Source organism: Hemicordylus capensis, chromosome 2 (genome assembly GCF_027244095.1).
Source record: "Hemicordylus capensis ecotype Gifberg chromosome 2, rHemCap1.1.pri, whole genome shotgun sequence".
Lineage (NCBI taxonomy): Eukaryota > Metazoa > Chordata > Lepidosauria > Squamata > Cordylidae > Hemicordylus > Hemicordylus capensis.
The window spans coordinates 402,051,435-402,071,680 of NC_069658.1; positions in this window are offsets into that span (position 1 = coordinate 402,051,435).

Consider the following 20,246-nt stretch of genomic DNA (forward strand, 5'->3'; position numbering starts at 1 on the left):
GGGGGGGAAGAGAAGAGATTCGGGGTACTGTCCTTCAGTTGTTCCTGGGATGAAGTGGCAAGCTGCTCCCGTTCCATGATCTTCCAGCAAGGGTGGCTATCACCAAGTCTATAAAGTTGCTATCAAGTTGCTATCACCAAGTCTATAAAGTTGTGTTGTCTAGAGTCAGTGTTGACTCCTGCTGGTGACCACAGAGCCCTGTGGTTTTTCTTTGGTAGAATACAGGAAGGGTTTACCATTGTCATCTCTCGCGCAGTATGAGATGATACTTTTCAGCATCTTCCTATATCGGCTGCTGCACGAAATAGGTGTTTCCCATAGTCTGGGAAACATACCAGCAGGGATTTGAACCAGCAACCTCTTGCTCCCTAAGCAAGTTACTTCCCCGCTGCACCATTAGGTGGCTTCATGAAGTCTATAGGTGACTCTTTTTTCCAGATCTTGAGGCCAGGAAGTTCTCCCTCAGCCTAGATCTGCTTTCTAATTGGCTCTCTGAAATGTCTTTCGTAGAGAACCTGGCAGAAACCAGTTTTTCTGGGTTTCTTATTCCCAGAAAGATTAGAGAGCAAACGTTGATGGAATACTTTAAAATAGTGCATCTTAACTTTGGCCCCCCAGATGTTTTTAGACTACAACTCCCATCATCCTCAGCCACAAAGGCCATATCTGGGGATGATGGGAGTTGTAGTCCAACAACATCTGGGGGCCCAAAGTTAAGGATCCCTGCTTTGAAACCATTTCTTATATGCCATTTAATGTTTCTCTTACTTTTCCATAGGCAACAGCATGGGTCTTCCTCACAGAACTGGTATACAGGACCTCCTTTCCTAGCAGCCTAACAAACAATTCAGCGGTCAGACCTGAAAATTCAACCCATGTAGTGCAGCAGGACTCCTCACCTTTGGCTCTCCAGCTCTTTTTGGAATACAGCCCCCATCATTCCCAGCCACAGTTCATAATTCACCACATGGAATTACTTAAAGTGTTTCTCATACAGTAGCCATAATATGTAAACAGGCTATAAAATGCAACAACAACAACAATACATCAGGAGAGTTAGAAAAATCCTCAAGTCCAAACTCAACGGCGGGAACACCATACAAGCCATAAACACCTGGGCTATACCTGTTATCAGATACACTGCAAGAATAATAGACTGGACCCAGGCAGAGCTAGAGACGCTAGATCGTAAGACCAGGAAAATCATGACCATCAATCATGCTCTGCACCCCCGCAGTGATGTAGATAGGCTCTACCTCCCTCGTAGCTCAGGTGGAAGAGGAATGCTGCAGGTCCATCAAACAGTAGAGGAGGAGAAAAGAGGCCTTGAAGAATATATCAAGGACAGTGAAGAAGATGCACTTCAAATGGTCAATAACGAGAAACTACTCAACACCAATGAAACAGAGCAGGCCTACAAGAAATAACAAGTCAAGAACCGAGCAGAAAAATGGAAAAATAAGCCCCTGCATGGTCAATATTTGCACAATATAAGTGGAAAATCAGACATCACCAAGACCTGGCAGCGGCTTAAGAATGGCAACTTGAAGAAAGAAACAGAGGGTTTAATACAGGCTGCACAAGAACAAGCACTAAGAACAAATGCAATAAGAGCAAAAGTGGAAATATCCACAACAAACAGCAAGTGCCGCCTTTGTAAAGAAGCAGATGAAACAGTGGACCACCTAATCAGCTGTTGTAAAAAGATCGCACAGACTGACTACAAACAAAGGCATGACAAGGTAGCAGGGCTGATACACTGGAACATCTGCAAAAAATACAAGCTACCTGTATCCAAAGATTGGTGGGACCATAAAATTGAAAAAGTTGTAGAAAACAAAGATGCAAACATATAGCAATAGCACTTACATTTATATACCGCTCTATAGCCGGAGCTCTCTAAGCGGTTTACAATGATTTTAGCATATTGCCCCCAACATTCTGGGTACTCATTTTACTGACCTCGGAAAGATGGAAGGCTGAGTCAACCTTGAGCCCCTGGTCAGGATCGAACTTGTAACCTTCTGGTTACAGGGCGGCAGTTTTACCACTGCACCACCAGGGGCTCATATTATGGGACTTCCGACTACAAACAGACAAACATCTGCCACACAATACACCAGATATAACTGTAGTCGAGAAGAAAGAAAAACAAGTTAAAATAATTGACATAGCAATACCAGGGGATAGCAGAATAGAAGACAAAGAAATAGAAAAAATCACCAAATACAAAGATCTACAAATTGAAATTGAAAGGCTGTGGCAGAAAAAGACCAAAATAATCCCAGTGGTAATTGGTGCCCTAGGTGCAATTCCAAAACAACTTGAAGAGCACCTCAACACCACAGGGGCCACAGAAATCACCATCAGCCAATTAAAAAAAGCAACTTTACTGGGAACAGCCTATATTCTGCGACGATATCTATAACAACAGCAACAACATTGTCAATAAAATCCAGCCATCCCAGGTCCTTGGAAAGGACTTGATGTCTGGATAAAACAAACCAGTCAATAATACCTGTCTGACTGTGTAAACAACAACAACAACAATAAACAAACAAACTTTATTTGTTAGTCACCCCATAACTAATTGTTCTCAGGGCAGCTCACAACACCGCATTATAACATCAAGTAAAAACACATAAAACACATGAAAATTATAGCGCGCACACACACACACTACAGTAAAAAACAATTGAAAAATGTATTAAAAATCAAATTTAAAAACCAAAATTTAAAAGGCCTAAATGAACAGAAAGGTCTTTATCTGGCATCTAAAAGAACAAAGTGATGATGCCTGGAGAACCTCACTGGGGAGACTGCTCCATAAATGGGGTGCAACCACTGAAAAGGCCCTCTTGCTAGTAGCCACCCGTTTGGCAGGAGCACCCGGAGCAGAGCCTCTGAAGAAGATCTTAAGGTTTGAGCTGGGTCAAGGCGCTCTCTCTCAGGTAACCTGATCCCAAGCCATCTAGGGCCTTAAAGGTTAAAACCAGCACTCTGAATTGGGCTCGGAAACGGACTGGCGCTGACGAAGCAATGGCGTGATATGATCAAAATGTCCAGTCCCAGTTAATAATCTTAATAATAATATGTAGCCCTATTTTGTACCAGCTGCAGGTTCTGGACCATTTTCAAAGGCAGCCCCACTTACAATGCATTGCACTAATCTAAGTGAGAGGTTACCAGAGCATGAGTAACTGTGGCCAAGCGATCTCTGTCCAGGTATGGTCATACTTGGCATATCAGCCGAAGCTGATAAAAAGCTTTCTGAGCCACAGAGGGCACTTGAGCCTCTAGCTACGGTGCTGGATCAATGAGCACCCCCAGACTGTGATTCTGGTCCTTCAGGGGGAGTGCAACCCCATCTGGAACGGGCTGGACATCATTCACCTGGGCAGAGGAACCACAAACCAACATTACTTCTGCCTTCTCTGGGTTGAGTCTCAACTTGTTCACCCTCATCCAGTCCATTACTGCATCCAGGCACTGATTCAGGACAGTCACCACCTCACCTACATCTGATGAAAGGAAGAGATACAACTGAGTATCATCTGCGTACTGATGACACCTTAGCCCAAATCTCCAGATGACCTCTCCCAGCGGTTTCATGTAGATATTAAACAGCATAGGGGAAAGAATGGATCCCTGCAGAACCCCAAAGCATAGCTGCTGAGGGGTTGAGCAGTAATCCCCCAGCACCACTTTTTTGGAAACGGGCCGTGCGATAGGAGCAGAACCACCTCCAAGCAGTGCCTCCCACATCCCACTTGGCCAGCCTATCCAAAAGGATACTATGGTCAATGGTACCAAAAGCGACTGAGAGATCCAAGAGAATTAACAGGGTTTCACTCCCCCGTCTCTCTCTCTCTCTCTCTCTCTCTCTCTCTCTCTCTCTCTCTCTCTCTGCACAGATCATTCCACAGAGCGACCAAAGCAGTTTCTGTTTCAAAGCCAGGCCTGAAGCCTGATTAAAATGGATCTAGAATAATCCATTTATTCGGAGAGGAGAGCTGGTCTTGTGGTAGCAAGCATGACTTGTCCCCTTAGCTAAGCAGGGTCTGCCCTGGTTGCATCTGAAAGGGAGAATAGAAGTGTGAGCACTGCAAGATATTCCCCTCAGGGGATGGAGGCGCTCTGGGAAGAGCAGAAACTTCCAAGTTCCCTCTCTGGCCTCTCCAAGATAGGGCTGAGAGAGATTCCTGCCTGCAACCTTGGAGAAGGCACTGCCAGTCTGTGAAGACAATACTGAGCTAGATAGACCAATGGTCTGACTCAGTATATGGCAGCTTCCTATGTTCCTATATTCCTATTTCCTCCAAGCGTGTCTGGAGCTGGTCAGCCATTACATGCTCAAGCACCTTGCCCAGGAAGAGAATATTGGCCACAGGCCTATAGTTGTTTACATCCTCTGGGTCCAGACTAGGTTTCTATAGGGGTGGTTGAATAATAGCTTCCTTCAATGGAGCTAGGACCACTCCCTCGCTCAATTAGGTATTTAGAACCTGCTGGACCCAGATAAAAATTCCCTCCCTACTAGATTTAATAAGCCATGATGGGCAAGGGTCAAGCACGCATGTGGTTGGCCAAACTCGACTGAACATCTGATCATTCAGTTTTATAGAAGCATGGACCAGTACATGATGGGCAAGATCTCTCCATTCTTGGGTCTGACCAAACAAAAAGATGGAAGTTGTAGTCCAGCATCTGCGGACCCAAGGTCGGGACCCCTGCTCTTCTTTACTATAATTTTAGCACCAGGCAAAGAGCTTTTTTTAATCCCCCCCAGGCCTTTTCAGCACAACTGTTGTTAATCTCTTATGAAACTGAGAATGCTTTTCATGCTGCTCTTCTATCTACTGTGATTGTATTTTATTGTTCTATTTTAATTGTGATGTATTGTTGGTTTGAGTGGTTCTGCAAAGCATCCTGCAAGGGAAAATGTGTGTGTGTGTGTGGTTTTTTTTGTTTTTTGTTTTGAAGGGCAGTGTATAAATGCATAAAACATAATCTAATTCTAAGTAAGGATGCTCTGGATCTAATTAAATGTTACGGGGGATGCCTGCCTGCCTGCCACCACTGACCCATCCCATCCCCCCCACCGTGCCCCCCTAGCAATATTTAGCAAGGGAAACATGCGATTTGATATTTTTGTGTTCAGCATTTCCCTGCTCTGCTCCAGTTCACTGGCTGGCACTTGCAGTGGCAGGGAAACATGGGGCTTTTCCAGGCAATGGTTTATTTCATAGCTTTAAAGTGGTCATGAAAAGAGAGAGGAAAATAAGCTCTAGTCAGCAGTCAGCATTGCAAAGAACACCTGAGGAAGAGGCCTCCCTTCTGACTAGAGTGCCCAAAACATTGCAAAGAGCAAGGGCAGGTTTCTTCAGACCCCCAACGCAGGCATCTGGAGCCTGCAGGAGAGTCCGTTGGTAAGTTAACTATAGAATAAACCATCGTCTGGGGAAATCCCATAATGTCATGTCGACTTTGCTTTTACCAGAAGTCCCTGGGGAGACATAGAGGGGGAATGCAGGTTGGCAGTAGTTGTATCTTGCCCATAATTGGTGATTAGGCCCAAAGACATGGATAATGATGGTAAGTAAAGTTGGTGACTGGCAGTGTTTGGCTTACCTCTTTTTAAGCTGAACAGCACAAGCTGGCTGGAAGGAATCTCTCTAACCAGATCAGCGGGCATATGAATCTGCCTTATAGAGAGTCAGACCCTCGGCCCGTCTAGCTCAGCACTGTCTACACTGACCGGCAGTGGCTCTTCAGAGTTTCGGAAAGGGGCCTTTCCCCTCCCTACCTGGAGATGCCAGGGATTGAAGCTGGGGTCTCCTGCAAGCAAAGCAGGTGCTCTGCCACGGAGCTACAGTCCCTGCCTCATGTTGGGATTCCAAGACTGTGTCGTGTACCTGGCAGTAAACGGCTCCTGCGCCACTAAACTGAGTGCCCTGCTAGTGAGGTGAGGTGAAGCGGTTGCCTAGAGTGGTAGAAGTGGCAGACTGGCTGCCACCTTCGGTTGCCTCACCATGCCCCAGTGGTGCACCTTGCTGATTTTGGCCCCTGAAATGCTGCTGCTGAGGCCTCTCCCCACCCCCACCCCCACCACAAGCCCCAGCCGCCGTGTGCTGGGTTGGGGGGTGAGCTGAGCAGGCCTCCCTGTGGAAGATGGGGGGCAGTGGGCAGAGTGGACGCTGGGCCTGTCTGTCTGGCCCAGTGGCCCTCAGAAACAGTGAGGCTTGCCTGCACACAGAGATCATCACAAGCCCGTGATGTCATGGGCTTGCGATGATCTATTCTAACTGTGCAGGCCCACCTCACAGTTTTTGAGGGCCGTTGGGCTGGACAAGCAGGCCCAGCCACGCCACCCACCACCCCTGCCACCACAGCGCGGGGGGGAGGCCTGCTCGGCTCATGCCCCCCACACACACACGGCAGCTAAAATTACAGAAAAGCCACAGTTCAGCGCAGTAGCAGAGCAAGTGCGGGGTAGTGGCAGGAGGCCCCCCCCAGACCTTGGAGGCCACGGACTGGAGCCCCAAGGTCTGTGGGTAAGGACACCTCTGCTCTGCCCAGACCTGCTGCTGCTACCCCATAAAACACCTTTTTGCAGCTGGCCAGCTGTTGCCCTCCCACCCACATCCTCCTTTCCTGTTCAAAAGGCCAAAGGTGGAAAGTGCTATGTTGGTAGCAGGAGAATTGGAGAAATGGAGGGAACGCATAGGCTGAACAACACAACTGCTCTTTATTGATACACTTAGGATCTGCAGAAAGTCCACCCAACAGCTACAGCAGCTGCAGAAGGACAAAAGGCACAACTAAATAACACAGGGGCCCCTGGCATACATAACAGAAAGGTTAGATCAGCAGGAAGTGATCAAGCACACTTCCTGCTGTGTGCGGTTCCAACTTCCCGACCTTCTGCTTTTTGAACAACCAGAGAGCAGGACGTGACAAGGAGGGAGAAGGAGTTGCCACTGCTGTGGGGGAAGGGGACTCATTTTCCCTACAAGGCTTTGCAAGGATCACAATAAACGTTTCCAGTCCAGCCCTTGCAAGGGCTCCGCACAAGAACTGAGGGCTGCTGGCAATCTTCTCTTCTTATGTGGAGCCCTTCTGCAGCTTTGCAATGGTTAGACCAGAAGATTTAGACCCAACCCTTGCAAAAGATAGCGTCTTTTGCCTCTTCTCCTCAGCCCCCTGCCCCTTTAAAAATATTTTGGCGGAGAGGGGGGATGAGAGGGCAGTATTTTTCACCTCCTCTCAAGCACCCAAATACTTTCCAGACGTACTCACGTGATAGCATGGGATTGCAACTATATGTTTGTGCATTTCACAAATTAAGTGTTTGAAACACCGCAGAGAGACAATAGGCTGGGAACACAGTGTGAATGTTAGCTAGAAAGGAATTATCTATACATGTGTAGCATCTTCTTTGCACTAAGGGTGGACTCAGCATTACCCAAAGGGAGAAGGAAAATGCCTGATTCCTTTGATAGGCAGTTCCTTTGAAGAAATCCTTATCTGACCTACAATAAAAGTAAGGGCTCTTTTAATGAATCCCCGAAGAGAGAGAATGAAGGTAAAGAAGCACCTAGTTTTATAACAAGCCTAGCTTTGGGTCACTGTTACTAACCCCAGGCAATAAATGTATCTCTACCCAATAGAAACGCCTGTCATAATTCTCAGGTGGATTCATGGCTCCAGATTTTTTTTTTTTTTAATGACATTTGTGCCTTATCTCAACCTTTGCTGCCACAGCTGGGATCTTGTGATAAAAGTGAAATTGGGTTAGGCTCTGTCTCTCTCAAGCTGTTGCCATGTCTGGTCCACATCTCTAAATGGTTCCTTATCTGCTCAGAGCCAGAATGGTACTTCAGGTGCATCCGGACAGATATGGAAGTTGACATACTGGTCTCCAGGAACCGTGAAGTTGGTTGGCATGATAGATGGATCCCTTAATTGTTCATGTCATCCATCCACCCCCAGTGTTTGCGCATGGAAAGCTAGAATAGTGTGGAATATGGTGATGTACCCATAGGAGCCATTCACACGCCCTACCAGGTGGGCAGGCAGAAGGGGGAATGTCTTCCCAAACGTTGCTTCCCCCCCACCACACACACACCCCTGGCAATCGATTGTTGCTTGGTGGGAGCACACTCCATGCTCCCATACGATCAGCCCTGCTCCATAAAGCGTGGATTGCTCTGAGGCCAGGACTTGTTGTACCAGCCTCCAAGAATCCCACAGTGCACCGTGTGCCGAATACAGAACACTAGGGGGGTTTCCCCCAGGGGACGGGCACTCTAGGCACCTATCTCTGTGTCAGCATGAGCTGCAAGCAGCTCACATCGACACATGATCCTGGAGCTGAGGTTAATGGCAGGTTTGCATCCTTAAGCTCAGCTATGAACCAGGCTGTGGTGCTGGGTCTAGCACCGCAGCACCGCCGCAGTTCCCAGCAGTCCTCACAGGCAGCTTGGGAGCTTAAGCCTGGGCTTGGCTGCTCTTGAGAACTGCCTCATAATCTTGAGCATCTCCCACTCTCCGATAGAAATGCTTCATCTTAGCCTCTGCTGACTGTACTAGTACCCTACATTGTGGGGGGTGGGTAGAGATTGCCCCGTTTCAGATGCTGTGCATTTCCCTCATTATCCTGCCCCTCGCCACTTCCCCTCCACTCCTTTTCCTGTGTTCCCCCCACCCTAACCTGAGCACCTGCCTTTCCCTCCCACCTCAATTCTGTCCAGGCTTCCAAAAAAATCCTCCAATGATCTGCAGAATTCCGATGACAAGAAGAATGGACTGTGATGTGTGAATAGGTGAGCAGCAGCTCATCAATAGGTCAAGGTCTCTTTGACAGCTGGGGTTCAGGAGGGCAGCCAATGGGCTGCATAGCGCAGCACAGTCTATTTAGACTGGCAACAGCTCTCAAGGTTCTTGTGCAGTCTATAAGATCCGCTTAAGAGGAGACCGTGAACTGGCCCTGAGGCATGTGCTCTGACACTATGCTATGACCCCTCGTCCCCAGGAGGAAAGTCTATCAAGCCCAGGAGAGCCAGCATGTCTGTCTTGTCTTTTCTTTTCTTTTCTTTTCTTTTCTTTTCTTTTCTTTTCTTTTCTTCTTCTTATTGATTCGATTTCTATACCACCCTTCCAAAAATAGCTCAGGGTGGTTTACACAGAGAAATAATAAATAAGTAAGATGGCTCCCTGTCCCCAAAGGGCTCACAAACTAAAAAGAAACATCAGACAGACACCAGCAACAGTCACTGGAGGTACTGTGCTGGGAGTCGATAGGGCCACTTACTCTTTTCCTAAATAAAAGAGAATCGCCACGTTAAAAGGTGCCTCTTTGCCAAGTTAGCAGGGGTTAGCAGGGGTCTTTAGCAAATTCAGCAGGTGTGATTTTCTCAGTCCTGGGAAATGCTTTACCTGTTTGGTTTCTGCCTGTCATGCAAGCTCTTAAGGGCAATATATCAGGATAAAAGGTGGCAAACTAGGTAAGAGAGGGGAGAAAGGTACCTGTCAATAACTGCACTGTTTCTAGAAACAACTTGAACAGAGGAAAAGCTCATGTTTTGCAGTCTAGGTAGTCCCTTTCAGCTCCTTTTCCAGAAAGTGTTTCCACCAACTAATGAAATATCAAAGCAATTCTTAAGGGAACGAGGGGAATTGGAAAGTCTTTGAGAAAACGCCTAGCTTTGTAATTCCCCCCAAACAGCAGTTCCGAGCGATGTGATTAAAGCTCTCTGATTAACACACAAACCTTGTTTCTGGCGAGTAAGAAGTGGGTGCTTGGGGGAAATCCACCTGGCAACTTAGAAGAAAGCAGCCATGACAAATGGCTCATATATCAATTAGCTTGCTAGGTAAATGTCACCTGATATCTAGTTGTTTGCAGAAGTCTGTGATCCAATTAGCCTGACACTGTCAGGGCTGGCAGCTGGAAGCTCCCCTGCCCAGCCATTTCCTGCGTGGAGCATGTCAGCAGGGCAGCAGCTAGTGAGGGGCCTCAGGAGCACTGCTTTGAATGTAGGTCAAGCCTCTTGTGTTGGCATCTATATCCGCCAAAGTTTTTGAAGCACATGAGTGCGGCATCCTACAGGTCCTCTGTCCGCAGGCATCCTCTGAAGACCTTTCATGATAGGGTTATCCTATGGAAAAAGAGTACAGGTCCCCTGAACCTTTCACAGATGCACAGAAGAGGGAATTTCAGCCAGTGCAGCTTGTCATGCAGGGGAAAGAAAAGCAGAACCTACTGAAATCCTCTCTTCTGGGCATCAGAGGAGACCTGTCCTCTTTTCCATATGGTAACCCTATAAGGACCGGGTCTTCAGCACCTCCGCTCAGAAAGTCCCATACCTAGATAGGTTTGTGCAGACACTAGATTATGATGATGATGATGATTTTTACTTTTTATATCCCACTCTTCCTTCAAGGAGCACAGAGCAGTGTACTACATACTTAGGTTTATCCTCACAACAACCCTGTGAAGTAGGCTAGCCTGAGAGAGAAGTGACTGGCCCAGAGACACCCAGTGATGATGCCTAGTGCCAAGGAGTGCCATCATCACAACGCATAATCAACTTGTGGAATTCTCTGCCACAAGATGTGATGACAGCCAACAACCTGGATGGCTTCAAGAGGGATTTGGATAACTTCATGGAGGAGAGGTCTATCAATGGCTACTAGTTGGAGGGCTATAGGCCACCTCCAGCCTCAGAGGCAGAATGCCTCTGAATAACAGTTGCAGGGGAGCAACAGCAGGAGAGAGGGCATGCCCTCACCTCTTGCCTGTGGGCTTCCATGAGGCATCTTATGAGCCATTGTGGGAAACAGGATGCTCAAGTAGATGGGCCGTGCTCGAGTAGCAGGGCTGTTCTTACATTCTTATGAGACACCAGCTGAAAGTTTTCAGTGCCCAATCAGCTTCCTGTGAAGCATGCATTTTTCAGTTACAGGATCACAAATACCATTGTCATGTTGATACATGTGCTGAGTTTCGAGTGATGCAATTGCATGGCTGTCCTGCAACTCATCATTCCTCCTTAAGCAGGTGCATCCTGAAATAGGGGAGTTATTGCACAAAAATGCTGTTAGTCCAGTTATAAGTGCAGGCACAGCCCCATAGCCCTATGATCAGTGTTGGTGCTGAGGCAATTCTTTCCCAGGCCCAAATTGCCTTTAGTCATGCATTAAAATGATGGGGAAAATCCACCTTTTAAATATCCTGATTGTAAGTATATAATACAGTTGATACTGAGAGTTAAGGGGTGTCTAATCCTTGCAAGGGGACATGCTCATGATCACATTACATGGATTAGATGCTTCTGAACTCCCATTACCAGCTGTGTTGTACTTACAATTAGGATTTTTAAAGGGTGGATTTGCTCCAACATTTTAATGCATGTTTATGAGTCTTCCAGTCCTCATTAATGGCTGTAATGTGGGATGTTGTGGGAGGGGTGTATCTGAATTTTACCAAGTGGGATATAAAGTATGAGCCTATGTGTGAGTTGAAAGTGAAGGGTGGCTGAGTGGGAACCTAGCCTGAAACTTCTCCAAATTCCCACAATCACATAGGGAGCAGATGTTAAGCCCATTCACACATTAAGTTCAACACTCTTGCAGTGAGTGTACAGTGTAAACTCAGGTACAGATCTGTACACAGGTACACTCATTTACAAGTTATGCTGAACGCAGGTACAGAAGTACACTTCCTATCTATGCCATGCATTTGAAGGGCCTGCATTCAGGTTAACTTTTAAAATGCACACAGGTACAGTCATTCACACAAACATGTAATGACTGAATCCGGCTAGTGTCACTGTACCAGTGTTTCCGTACTTTTAAAGTAGCAAGTACCCTCTAACTTCTGAAAAATGTAAGTACCACCTCAATTTTCCAATGGATTTTATATGTACAGTAATGTGTGCCATATTTTGGAAGAACAGCTGTGTATATAGGGCCATAGTATGACAGGTATGTCCAATCCAGTGTGGGTTGAGTTGCCACTTTTTGCACCCATAGTGCATAACTCAAGTATGTATCTGAGCTAGAGAGGTAATACTGGTCAAAGCTAGGAGAGGGCTGAAACCACTGTCACACCAAACTATTGCTGGGAAATATAAAGTGCTGCACACTGCATAGCATACCTTTTTTTATTTTTTTGTACATTGTTACAAGAGGCAAGAAAGAGAGATGGGGAAAAGTGGGCGAGCAAAAGAGCAGGACTAATTTTAGGCAGTAACCAGCAGCAGTGCAAGTGAGGACACTCTTCTTTCCATCTTCTTCACTGGGTTTCTTTCCCCGCTCCCTTGGCCTATACCTCCAGCCTGTGTCTTGTGTACTCCACCCCCCCTCCACCCAGTCTCCATATCACACTTTGAGTAATGATAGATTATACCACTGAAAATGTTGCCACAATAACCTCACTCCTTGAAACAGAGGTTTGCCTTTGTTGATGCACAGCTTTTCCTAGGAATGAAAAGAGGAGAGTTCTTAATTTCCCAGGGGGTCTACAACCTCCTCAGTACTCTGTGTGAGTTGACCAGGGCTTGAAATGAAAGTCTTTTCTCTACAAGGTGGCAGATGAGTCTGAAGTTGGCTCCTAATTCTCATAAGAAACTGGGAACTAGGAACCAGCTTCAACTTTGTGAGCTGCCTGCAGCAAGAGAGCAATTCGGTTTTAGTCCAAACTGCAAGATCTTCTCTTTTTTCTGCACTACCAGGAGGCTGAGCCCATCTTTGGATGGAAGTAGGGTCACACTAAAAGAGAGGGCATTTTGTGTAGTGGGTAGGCAAACTTATAAATCCAGTCGCAATTAATTGCAACTGGAGATGATGGGAGGTGTCGTTCGACAACAGCTGGGAGCCAGGGTTGCCTTCCCTTGGGTTAGAGCAGGGTTTCTTAACCTTGGGCCCCCAGATATTGTTGGACTGCAACTCCCAGAATCCCCAGCCACAAAGGCCATGTCTGGGGATTCTGGGAGTTGTAGTCCAACAACATCTGGGGGCCCAAGGTTAAGAAACCCTGGGTTAGAGTCAGGGTGGATTTGATTTAAATCAAACTGATTTAAATCACGATTTAAATCACTAGCAGGGTGGATAAAAATCAATGATTAAATCGGATTTTTTTGATTTTTTTTAAAAAAATCATTGATTTTTATCCACCCTGCTAGTGATTTAAATCGTGATTTAAATCGTGATTTAAATCAGTTTGATTTAAATCAAATCCACCCTGGTTAGAGTATCAAACTAGGAGTAGGGAGAGACCTGAGTCCCACTTGCCCATGAAGGTTCCTGGGGAACCTTCTGTCAATCACATACTAACCTACTTTACAGGGTTGTTGAGATGAAAAATGTGGGGGAAGAACCATGTACGTCACCCTAAACTCCTCCGACGATTAGTGGAATAAAAATATATTAATGGCAATATTAAATCATGCCACATAATGGCTGTTTCCATCCAGAAATGCAAGGTGTCCCTAGAAAAAGAAGCTGTGCATTGGGTGTTGTTATTTTTAGTATGTCCTGGGAAGAATTATACTGTATGTACTAAAATAAACTGCCCTCCCATAATAAAGGGACTGTTAAGAAACAAAGGCTCTTCCTTCTTACAGTAGGCCGTGGACGGACAGGGAAGGCTCTACAGAGAACAGAGCCCTTCCTTCCTTGTCAGGTGTCGCCCCTTTATGCTGGATGAGCAGAGACTGGTGGTGATGGTCTATGTGTGCAGGTGTCGCCACACTGATCTGTCTTCATGACTACTAAATCTAGAACATCTGTCCATTGCTACCATCCACCACATTTTCATAAGAAATCATTACGGTTTCCCCTGACCAGCTAAAATCCCAACCTTGTTCCCTGCTATTTGCAGCACTAGCTGTGTCCTAGAAAAAATGCTGCCATTTTGCCATCAAACTAAGTCGGATGCCCTCATTTGAGTGGCAGTGATTATGACCCAAATGTGCTTAATACCTTCTGTGGGTTTCTGGCCCTCAACCCTAACAATGAGCTGCTTAGACTTATTCCAAGAGTGGTCATGTTTCCCTGGAGGCTGAATTCCCCAAGCATCTTCAGCCTTGCTTTTTTTACACCCTCCACCACCTTTTCTGTCTTCCTCTCCGAAGTGGCGTTGGGTTGCTCTCTACATTTCAGACTTCAGATTGCAAGGCAGGGTTGCACAACTTTAGCCCTCCTACAGATGTTGGACTACAACTACCATCATCCATGACTATTGGCCACTGTGGCTAGAGATGATGGGAGTTGTAGTCCTACAGCAGCTGGAGGGCCAAAGTTGTGCAGCTCTGCTACAGAGTGTCTGCTCTGCTCAGAGCATCGTCATTGATTTAGAAGGACTATGGCAGCAAAGGGAATTAGAAGAAGTATCCAGCTGCAGCCATTCTGCCTGGCTATGGCAAAAGGAGCGGCCGAAGAGCCAGGTCCCTCCATCTGCATGGCGGAGACCAACTGTTGTCTGTCATCAGAGGTGTTTTAATTTATTTATTGCTTTCTTTAAATTGACATTGTAACCTGCTTTGGGAACTTTGGTTGAAAAGTGGGTTAAAAATCTAAATAAAGAAGTGAGCTGAGCAGCGGGTGCGGGGAAGGAAAGCGGGTAAGGGGATAGCAATGAGGGAACTGTGTGCTAGGACTGAGAAGTATCCACAGACGTATGGAGAGTTCCCATGGGAAGGACAGCAATGGATCATGAGTCAGGATTATGGAGGGCCAATAGAGATGGGGGGGTTCTCAAAACATTCACCTCTTGCTCCTGCCCATGAGGAATTCATTGACGAACTGTCATAAAACAAACACCCCAGGGGTGCAGCTAGGTAATTTTCTACCCTAGACCAAATGAGCTTAGGAGGTGCTCCTGTACAATAAACATCCTCTCTCCGTATATATACATTTCACCACAAACCCACAGATCTGGCCCAAGTGCACTTGCCCCCTCCAAACAACAACAACAACAACCCTACACAAGCCCCAATGGATTCACACAGATTCTTGACCGTTCACAAACTAACTGGGACACACAACATGTGTCTCTTGCTCCACAGTTCAAACACAAAACTAACTTGGAAATATAGTGCATTCATAAGGGGGGCGGGAGGGTGGAATTAAAACCACAACACAAGCCCCTTGCTTCACAGTTCTCATTCAGGCCCCAAACCAGCCTTTCCCTCAGTGACAGAGTTTCTTATGTAGACCTCAGAAAGTATGAAATGTGCCCCACCTCGCTGAAACCAATGGATGATCCAGCAACCAACCCATTCATGTCAAATCCAGAAAATGAAGCCTGTCAGCATCCTGGGATCCAAACCCAAAAGCTATTTACAGCACATAGACTTCCCTGACCCTTGACATTCAGACTTCTAGGTCAGCTCTTGCAGCATCAGGCCTACAGAGCAGAAGGTCTTTTCTAGTCTCTACTAGAGCAGTGTTTCTCAACCACCGGTCCCCAGACTGGTGCCAGTCCACAAAGCACTGGGTAACGGTCCATGAGGCATCACTAATAAAAATCACCGCCCTCCAATAAAACAACTTTGGGCCAGCAGGGTCTCTCCAGAGTTCATTCCCAGGCAGCCCTTACTGCTGGATAACGCTCATTTCATTTCCTCAAAATAAACATTATCCAACAGCAAGGGCTGCCTGGAAATGAGCTCCGGAGAGATGCCCGAAATTGGTTTTGGGGGGGTGCCTGGGGGTGGGGGTGGGTGGGGGTGAGTGGGGCGACCTCCTTACTAACTGCTGGTCCAGGAAACGGCGCATGAATAATGTACTGGTCCATGACTCCAAAAACGTTGAGAAGCCCTGCTCTAGAGTGCCTCTGTCTTGTCCTTCACAGCCCAGTGAGCCAGAGATTTGTGTCTCTGAGCTACTGCTCCAGTCTGACTCCCCTGCATGCATGCAGGATTGCTTTCTTTCCAAAAGTGATGGGAGGTTTCTAAGGGAAGGAAATGTTCCGTATCCTCCACAATGTTATCTTTCCCTTGCCTTCTCAATCAACGATTCCCCATTCATCACTGCTTCAAACCCGCCTGCTTTGGCTCCTTCTCAGGCCAGCATTCGCGTGGCATCTTTTTTCTTGCGGACTCTGAGCTCCCTGTCAGCCCATCCATGCTGAGAAAACAAGCAACAGATGACAAGAGCCATAGTGAGCTCTAAAATTAGGTCAACAATTGCCTGCAGCAGATGCTCACATTTATCAGCCTGTTTTCATGCAGGGCTGCAGTGGCTCCCTTATGCAGCTCCCTTCCAGTCCCAGGGCAGTCCCAGGCAAGGCTCTCTGGACTCCAGGCTGGGCTACCTACTCACCAGCAGAAGTCACTGGAGATGAACATGCAGAAACCTGACCAGCCCCACTAGCAGCTCTGGGGGTGTGCAGAGGTGCCATTAGGCATGGACCTGGGGGCCCAGGTCTGCGTGCCCATTCTCCTAGAGGCAGAGGCGTATCTAGGGAAAATAGTGCCTAGGGCAAGCACTGAAATTGCGCCCCTGTCCATACATCTGACACCCATCTTTTGGATAACTTTACCATAATATCAGCTCAAAAACACAAGTTCAGACACTTTCAGGAGAAACAGGTTGTAAGCAACACACACATGCACACACACACATATACATATACAACCACGCATGTGGCACATATGTGCCAGTCGCCTTCCCAAGGAAACGCAGCGCATCCATGTGCTGGGCATGCCTCCATAGAGCTAAGCAGTGAAAGCTCTCTTTAGCAAATGCTCTGCCACCTCAGCACACCTCACTACAAGTTGCTGCCTCCAAGAAAGTCAGGGGTGGGGTTTTTTCTGTCCAAACAGCTTTTGCCTTAAAGGGAGATGACTGCAATGGGAAATCCTAGAGGCCCCAAACAATCTGAAATGATCCAGCAGCTTACAATAGGCTTGGATCCAGCAGCCTGATCAGAAAGAAGGTAGAAGTTGCAACTAGCCACAGAACAGCAAAACAGTGTGATATTCGAATCAGAAAAATGGTGTGTGTGTGTGTGTGTGTGTGTGTGTGTGTGTGTGTGTGTGTGTGTGAGAGAGAGAGAGAGAGAGAGAGAGAATTTATAACAATAATCTACCCTGCACTACCATCACCAATTTTCTGTCTCTGCCACACTGCAAAGGTTTGGTAAAAGGTTTCCCCTGCCCCATCCCCTCAAGTTCCTGGGTCTAAAGGTAAAAACAAAACAAAAAACCAAATTCTACTGCACACATATTCCATTTCCTATCTGTCGCTGTGACAGATACTAAGGTAGCAAGAGCGTATGGCCTCTGATAGTGTGTATTGGATGGAGGACACCAGCCGCCTTTATAGCATTACAACCCTTTCAAAAACGAGTTCTGCCATAAATGAACCAAGTAGGCACACAAATATGGTGCCTTGGATAAGTTACACCTCCCTTGTTCAATACAGAGGCAGGCAACAGGCAGACTGTAAACTTTATGTCTAGTTTATCAAATGCACTAGTCAATCAGAATCACAGCATGACTATTCAATGTGTCTTTTAAAAACAATTGTGCTCAAAGTAAAAAGGGAATTGCATTGATTTTTAAAAAAAAGACATTCTAAAATAAAACTTTTTAGAAGGCAAGGAAACTTGAGCAAATCTACTTGGGATGCACAGGCAATAAAAACCCGAGTACTACTCAGCTAAATTGAAAGGAATAATTTGCAGCTTGTTAACCACTTATTTCAAAAGACAAGCCATTTCTCAGTATGGTAAGACTTCACAACACAGGGATGGCAATACATTGCAAATGCAACATTTCTGGGTATGAATTCTTACAACAGTTTGTTGTTGTTGTTTTTTTAAAGCACCACACAAGTTAAAAGCAGACACTTTCCAAGTTTGAAATCCCACAAACCTTATAAACAGATCGCTTGACAAATATGCAGATAAAAATAGAGCTCTGTATAGAGAATTAAACAGCATGCGAGTGAATATTTCCATTTTATTCCTTGCCTCTCCCCTGCCACACCCTTCAGTTTTGCCAGCTTACAAGGTATTAAACCAACATTGTCTTTTTAATGGATGTTTTGTCCACTTACTTTTGTGCCATTTATATCTGGTTTTTTTAATGCTCGCGTCACTTGCCAACAACTTTGCATTTTTCTGACTCCCTAGATCAGGGGAAAATCTAGACTGTGGTCTCACAGAGGCCATTTGAGCATGTGTGGTGGCCATTTTTGTTTTCAGCAACCTGTTTTAAATTTAAAAATGGCTGCCGCACATGCTCAAATAGTCCCTGTGATGTCCTAAGTCTTGCCAGGCCTCGCAGAGGCCTTTGAGCATGTGCGGTGACCTCCCAAATGGCAGCCGCACTGATCTTTGTAGGCTTGAACAGACCTGAAAATCAGCCTGGGACAGGCTGCCGCGGGGAGGGGGAACCTTTGCAGACACACACACACACCTGCGGCCTTTAGGAAGCCCCCCAAAAGGACTACAGGTAAAAATCCACAAATCGGGGAGGGGGTGGGGAGAGCATGGCACTGGTGCCCCCCCAGTGGCCCTTAGGGCACGTGCCCTGGTTGCCTCACCCTAGTTTCACCTATGCCGAGAGGGCCCCATGATGTTCCCCAAGGGAAAATAGATCCCCTTTTATCTTTACAAAATGGCTTGGCCTAGAGTCCTGAAATTAGGCACAGATGTAGGGGAGGTTATCAGGACTCTGTGTATTGAGTTTGAAGCAGATTAGGCAATCCATTGATTTTTAATGATTCTTTTTAATTTAAAAGACTTCAAAAACAGTCCTATAAAAGACTTGTCTCAGGGCAGAAAATTACAGAAACCTCTGGAACTGAAGCCACCCCTCCTGTTTCCGATAGCACTTTCTATCAGCTTTGGTTGATTCAACTGCTACGTCCGTTCCTTGAAGATAATGATCTCAGGACTGTGATGCACTCCCTGGTAACCTCTAGGCTTGCCGACAGCAATGTGCTCTACGGGGGGGTGGGGTGCCATTGTATGTAGTTTGGAAACTTCAGATGGTTCAAAATACAGTGGCTAGATTGGTCTCCGGGGGTGTCTCAGAGAGACCATATTATGCCTGTTTAAAGCAACTGCATTAGCTGCCAATAGGTTTGGGGGCAAAATACAAAGATGCCATGCGAATGCTGGCCTGAGAAAGAGCCAAGGCAGGCTGACATTCCTTCCCTTAGAAATCTCCCATCACTATTGGAAGGAAAGCAATCCTGCATGCATGCAGGGGAGTCAGACTGGAGCAGTAGCTCAGAGACACAATCTCAGGTTCACTGGGCTGTGAAGGACAAGACAGAGGCACTCTAGAGACTAGAAAAGACCCTCTGCTCTGTAGGCCTGATGCTGCAAGAGTTGACCTAGAAGTCTGAATGTCAAGGGTCAGGGAAGTCTGGTTTGGGGTTTGGGGCCCAAGTCTGGTTTGAGGGAAAGGCTGGTTTGGGGCCACAAATGGCGGTCTGAAGTAGACTTAGTTGTCAAAACACTTCATAATGGGTAGCCTGTGATGCATTATCAGAGCTGCCAGCTTTATATTTGAGGAGGCAGTTGCATCTATTTCCCAGTAAACTTTGTACAAGCAACAGGGCACCTTCCCTTCTTGTCCACAAACAGAAAGGGAAGCAGGGGTGTAGCAAGGCTGGAATGGCCCTGGGACAAAAAGTGGAGATGGGCCCCTCCTTCTTTGGAGAGGTGGGAGAGGCTGGTGGACCCCCTCTACCTCAGAGACATTAGTACACCCCCCCACCCCACCCCCACACACAATTCTATTATAGCTGCACCCCGGGGAAGGGTTTCTACATTGCACATAAATTCACACTCTCCCTCTTCGAGGAGATACTTTCATTTGTATAGACGAGAATGTCAATGAAACAAACTATGTGCAGGAGCAGCTCCTGCCCTGTGGGTATAAGAATAGGCATATCTACCTGTATCCCTATATCCTTCCCCTCATGCTCTCTGGCATTGGTCCTTGGTCCTTTCTTTGGGATAGGAAAGAGATGTGACTCAACTGGCCTCCACTGTGTACACTCAGTGGAATGGGTGACTCCAGATTGTCCAAGGAGATGCACTTGCCTTTGGGGAAGTGAAGATTTGCAACTGAATAAATACAGACATGGGGAACCAGTGAGCAGGAAGTTCCAGGAGACGCAAGGGCAGCTCCTGGCCATAGCCTCAACATGAGAAACCAGAGTGAGGCCTGGGTCCAGAAGCACTCCCAAACTATGTATCTGTTCCTTCAGAGGGAGTG